Below are 6,488 nucleotides of genomic sequence, written 5' to 3'. Positions count from 1 at the left end.
TGTAGCAAGGAAATGCTTCTGTATTGATCTCACGCAGACCAAGAGACATGTGTTCCATCCTGGATTCGGTACTTTTACATTCTCTCGGATTTGGGTCATCAGTTGAGCCAGAATTGCTCTCCTGTTGAACATCGGTCACACCACCAACACGACTCCGGTCCGATTCCAAACCAACAGATTCTTGGTCAGTCCCAGCAATGTAACATTCAATTCCGTCAGATGTCGGTCCGGTGAAGGTCTCTTTGGTGTGAAAATTGTAATATGTTCATGTAGTGCTATTTGTGGCCAATTTGATATGATGACGTTCAGAATTCTCATGATAAGCAACAGCGATATTATCATTTTGTTTTGTAGATATGTGTCCCTCTCGGAGGCCAATTCCACAAGGGACATTTGACTTGCAGTGCGCATTTGAGTAACTCTCTCTTCTTCCCGTTTGATTCCTTGGTGGGGTATTGTCAGTTCTCACTTGAACTAGATCCCTTCTAAAATTCTTTTCCCTAGAAATACTCTCTTCCTGATCAACTTTCAACGTCCTTCGAATTCGTTTGCTTTTTTCAGAGTCCGAGTCAGAAGAATCAGATAAATCCTGTGTTCGACCAAGTCCGAATTGACGGCGGATTTGGGAATTCCTCCTCTTTGATGGTCGCTTTCTAACTGCATCCATCGTTGCAGATAATCTGAAGAATTATCTAACTTCTTTTCAAAGAAGTAGAAGTAAAATGTTATTTTAGTTCTAGCCTATGTCAGTCAATGCATTAACTGGAGAAAAAAATCTGTATTTGAATCATTCATGTTCTACTTTATAGTAAGTTTAAGGTTCCAAGGAGAGTGGTCGACTTGCTGGAGAATAGCCGTTGAGACTGAATTGAGTTTTGCTGTTAAAATATAAGTGAATGAATAGCAATACACGAAGGCTACAACTTGTTGTGTGCAATTACTATGTAGGGCAATGAATGCCAGCAGCTATTCTTTCTCAGTGGGGAAATTCAACACTAATCAAATCAATAATCACACCTGAATATTTGTGTTGCATTGTATTTAGCGTTTGGGGAAGTTTGTAACGTCCTTGTATTGGCTGTGACTGTGAGGCCTATGCATAATTTAGATAAAGAAGAGGGGGTCCTTTCCGAGAAAAAAATATGACGAGCAAGCAAGGAAATAGTTATCCAATTCTTTAGGTGCCTTTTAGGTCTAATGGTCCCTTTTGAGGTGATTACTTTTTTTCTGATTATTTTTGCTTGTCAGTTGGTATTTAATAGAGGATAACTTGTTTGTGTCGAATACAAAAAACAAGTACTTTATTTGCTTTACACACTCAGAAATAAAGGCACAATTTTGCTACAATAGCAGCACCGTCTGCAAAATACGCGTAGGTGGATGCAAATCTGCACCCCAATTGCATCCTTATTTCTTAGTATGTACAGTGGCGTAATGAGCAAAAACGTTTGGGGGGGGGGGGCTGACAAAAAAAAATCCGAATCACCCCCACTCTAACATGCAGTCCCTGCTGAACGTTTCTCGAAATGGGGTTTAGTGGCAAAGCCCGGCGGGGGTCAAGGGGCGGAGCCCCCAAGCTCAAGGGGTATGGGCATCAGTGGCGGATCCAGGAATTTCTTACCGGGGGGGGGGGGGGGCACAAAATGGCAAGGGTTGAAATGTAAAACGATGAAGCGACAGAACGAGGCTTTAACGGCGAGGGATTGGAGTGACCAAGCAGGGGGTGGGTCCGGGAGGGGGTTCTGGCCCCCTCCCAGAGTAAGAAGCGTTTGCAATTTTAGAACCAAATTATACGCATTTTCAGGCACTTCCTGGCAGGGGCGTCGCTAGACCTTTTTTAGTGGGGGGGGGGGGGATGTAGAGGCCACCGATTACCGACAAAACTAGCCACCAATTACCGACAAAATTAAATGTTCAATATCTACAAATAACCCTATAAACCCTGGGCCGAAGCTAAAAAAAAAATTCATATGGACTATCTATAGTACTTGCATATGCGCGAAATGGTCATTTTCCTCGAAGACATAAATATACGTAATATTTCTTCAATTTAGTCAGCATCATAGCTATATATTTTAATGCAGGCGCGGAGCTAGGATCTTATTTTAGGGAGGGGCGGTAGTGAGCAAGAAATTCACTTAAAAGCGCGCTCATTAGGGGGTGTGGGTGATGGGCCTCCTGCGCGAAGCGCGAAAGCTTAGACGTTTCCTTTAATTATAAGGAAAAGAAGACGATTAATTGTACCGTTTTCGACTAGTAATCCTTGGCTGAATGAAGTTCCCCCACCCCCTCCCATCCCCCACCCCCCTCTTTGACGTTTCATTAAATTATGAGAAAAAGCAGACGATTCGGTGTACTGTTCTCGACTCTTAATCCTTATCTGAATGAAGCTTCTCCCTCCCGCGCGAAGCGCGGAAGTTTTGACGTTTCATTAAAATTATTAGAGAAACAAGACGATTCGTCGTACCGTTTTCGACTCTAAATAAGCCATATTCTTTTGAATTCAGTTTCCCCCCTCTCGCGCAAAGTGCGAAAGCTTTGACGTTTTCTCATATCATTAGAGAAAGAACACGATTCGTTGTACCATTTTCGACTCTAAATAAGCCCTATTAATTTTGTCTGAACTCAGTTTCCCCTCTCGCGCGAAGCGCGGAAGCTTTGACGTTTCCTTAAATTATTAGAGAAAGAAGACGATTCGTTGTACCGTTCTCGACTCGACTAAATGAAGTTTCCCTTTCGCGCGAAGCACGGAATTTTTGGCGTTTCATCACAATATATAGAAAGGAAGACGATTCGTCGTACCGTTGTTGACTCTTAAATCTTGTTTGAATTTAGTTTTCCCGAAAATGTTAACCTCTGATTTCTTTAGCTGATATTATAGAAAAGTGAAACTTCGAGAAAAAACAAGTATTGTAGTTGTAGTCACTCTCGAAGTCGTCACAGCGGATAAGAAGACACAGTTCGTAGGGAAAAAAACTTGTCGGCCGACCGACAATATACATCTCACCGACTTCAAACTTCTGCATTGATATAGTACAAGAGGATCGATCAAGAATACCGACACAGCTGACCCGACACAGCAACATATTTACCCGTTTCTTTCTTGCTCCCTCGACGAGACGACTCCACCCAACAACTCCCTTCTCTCTTTTACTCCCACTCCTCCTCTCTCAGACTCTTACCTCCCTTCTCTCTCCTCTCTTTCATCCCCCGTTTCGTTTGTTTCCCTTTAACTCTTTTTTCTTCTTTTTTCTTTTCTTTCTTTTCTTTCTTTTCCTTTCTTTCCTCTCCTCCCTCTTTTTCTTTTTTCTCTTTCTTTCTTCTCTTTTCTTTCCTTTCTTTTCCTTTCTTTCTTTTCTTTTCCTTTTTTTCTTCTTTTCTTTCCCCTTTCCCTCTCTTTTTTCCCTCTCTTTTTTTTCCCTCTCTTTTTTTCCCTCCCCCTTTTCTCCTTTTTCCGACGGCAGCGCAATTTTACCGACAATATCCTGACAGATGGGGGGGGGGGTGTCGCACCCCCTCACCCCCCCCCCCCCCTTTGGCGACGCCCCTGCTTCCTGGAGTAATATAATATGACGTAAAATTGCTTTCTCCTACCCCTTCCAAGAGTAGGGATCTTTTGCAATTTGAGAACCACATTTGGCGCATTAATGTCCACCGGCACTTCCTGGAAAAAAGAGGCCTTCTTGAATTCAGACAAGATTAAGAGTAGAGACCAGTACAACGAATCGTCTTCTTTCTTTAATAATTTAATGAAACGGCAAAGCTTCCGCGCTTTGCGCGGGAGGGTATTCGTTAGAAGTTAGAGAAAAGTGATCTGACACGTCGTGAGACGTTGTATAGATTATGCTTTGATGCCGGTACTTCACTGTAGTACTTGCAAAAATTATCTCGAGTGTATAAACTGTGTCGTTATCGGGGGCGCGGCTAGATCTTTTTCAGTGGGGGAGGGGGGAAGGGTGTAGAGGCCACCGATTACCGACAAAACGAGCCACCAATTACCAACAAATATAAAAATGCCAATGTCCAAATGCCTACAATTTTAACCCCATAAACCCGGGGCCAGGAACTAATTATTTTTTTCAGTTCCCCCCCCCCCCTCCCGCGCAAAGCGCGGAAGCTTTGACACTTCATTATATTATTAGAGATAGAAGACGATCCGTTGTACCGTTCTTGACTCTTAATTCTTGGTTCGCCCCTCCTGCGCAAAGCGTGGAAGCTATGACGTTTCATTTAATAATTAGAGAAAGAAGACGATTCATTGTTTCAACCCCGACTCTTAATTCTTGTCTGAAATCAGTCCCCCTCCCGCGCGAAATGCGGAAACTTTGTCTTTCAATAAATTATTACTCTTAACCCTTGTCTGAATTCATTTTCGCCCATCCTGCGTGAAGCGCGGAAGCTATCACGTTTCAATAAATTTATAGAGAAAGAAGATTATTCATTTTATCGTGTATTTGTCTGAATTCAGTTTTCCCCCTCCCACGCGAAGCGCGGAAGCTTTGTCGTTTTAATTAATTATTACTCTTAATCCTTGTCTGAAATCATTTTCGCGTTTCATCAAAACCGTTCTCGACTCTTAATCCTAGTCTGAATTCAATCCCCCCCCCTCCCCCTCCCGTGCAAAGCGCGGAAGGCTTTGCCGTTTCATTAAATTATTAGAGAAAGAAGACGATTCGTTGTACCGTTCTCTACGCTTAATCTTGTCTGAATTCAATTTCCCCCACTATATGTGCAGTGTTACATGGTGTAAGAATGGAACGCTGTTCGCAAATCTGTGCATGCTCAGCCCGAGTGGTAGGTAGCATGTTATCTCCCGGGAGTGCTTTGCACAAAGCTTCTGGAAAGGATTTTTTACCAGTGTTACTGTTAGTGGCCACTATAAGGCCCTTAGTGACTATAAAAAACATAAGCTCTTCCTGGCTTTTTGTGGGAATGGGTCAGTTTGCAAGAATAAATGGAGAAACTAGCATTTTGTTGAAAATCATGTGATATCACGAACATATACATCACTTGTGAAAAAATGTCATGGTTCAATTTTATTTGGGGGGGCTGAAGCCCCCCCCCCCCCCCCCCCCCCCCCCAAGCACCCTCACCAGTACGCCAGTGAGTATGTATATACAGTAAAATGGAAATATCACGAAATGGTATAAAGCAAATGTTGTAACAAAGATAATGGAATTATATTCTCTTACACATGAAAAGGCCTCTCCCCCCCCCCGTCTCTCTCTCTCTCTCTGTCTCTTTCTCTCTTCCCCTATCTCTTCCCCCTGTCTCTCCTCTATCTTCATTTATCTTTCTCTCTCTCCCCTCTCGACTCGCTCTGTCTTTATCCCTCCCTCTCTCTATCTCTCTCTCTCTCTCTCTCTCTCACACACTCTTTCTCTCTTTCTATTTCTATTTCTTCCTCTCTCTCTCTCTCTCTCTCTCTCTCTCTCTCTCTCACACACATACACACACCCACACACACACACACCCACAGCTACCTTTCCCTACTTCTTTGCTACCAGCCGATGATGGCGTGACCTCAGGCTGGGCTGGTGAGCATAATTATGAGTTTGTTGATAACGCCATCTTCGACGGCTTGAATCAAGTGTGTAGGGAACCAGTTCACGGCACACTTCTTATAATTCTGTGGTTCACGGTTGCAGTCTGAGCATGAGCAGATAAAGGTCATTGCAGAACAAATTTTGAAATACACGGAGACGAAATACTGGATACGTGCTCATGAAAGTTATGTAACATAATTTATTCAGTGCACATTCAGTGCACTCCATGATACACAGGTGGAAGCAGGCGCGTACGCAGGATTTTTTCAAGGGGGGGGGGGGGGGGGGGGTAAGAGGACACTTTTTTTTTGGGGGGGGGTCCCAAAAAAAAACGCAACGACTCAGCCGACCGCTGAATAAGCGGGGGGGGGGGGGGGGGTAAGAGGACACTTTTTTTGGGGGGGGGTCTCGAAATTTGGACATTTCGTATTTTGCTCAGTTGGGGGGGGGGGTTGGGGGTAAGGTCACCTTTTTTAGGTCGGTCGTGGGAATAATTTTTTTTATTTTTTTATTTATTTTTTTATTAAATCAAAAGGGGGGGGGGTTTAGTTTTTTTTAGGGGGGGTTACATACATAAAATTACCAAAGGGGGGTTAACCCCCCCAAACCCCCCTCTAGGATGAATATCCACATAGTACAACTACCCCCGGATAACTACCCCGGACAATTGACCCCTAGGACAACTTTCTCAAGACAACTACTCCCGGACAACTACCCCCTGACAACCACTCCCTACGACAACAATCCTCTAGGACAACTACCCCCGGACAACTATCCTAGGTGGTATTTGTCTGGAGGTAGTTGTCCGGGGAATAGTTGTCCAGGGGAAGTTGACCGGGGGAAGTTGTGCTAGGTGTTAATTGTCCTAGAGGATGGTTATCCTATTTGTTGTTATCCTGGGGGTAGGTATCCGGATACTCATTTACACTACCCAACAGGAAG

The sequence above is a fragment of the Strongylocentrotus purpuratus genome, unplaced genomic scaffold (genome assembly GCF_000002235.5).
Source record: "Strongylocentrotus purpuratus isolate Spur 01 unplaced genomic scaffold, Spur_5.0 spur5_contig_844, whole genome shotgun sequence".
Classification (NCBI taxonomy): domain Eukaryota; kingdom Metazoa; phylum Echinodermata; class Echinoidea; order Camarodonta; family Strongylocentrotidae; genus Strongylocentrotus; species Strongylocentrotus purpuratus.
This window is presented reverse-complemented; position numbering follows the sequence as displayed.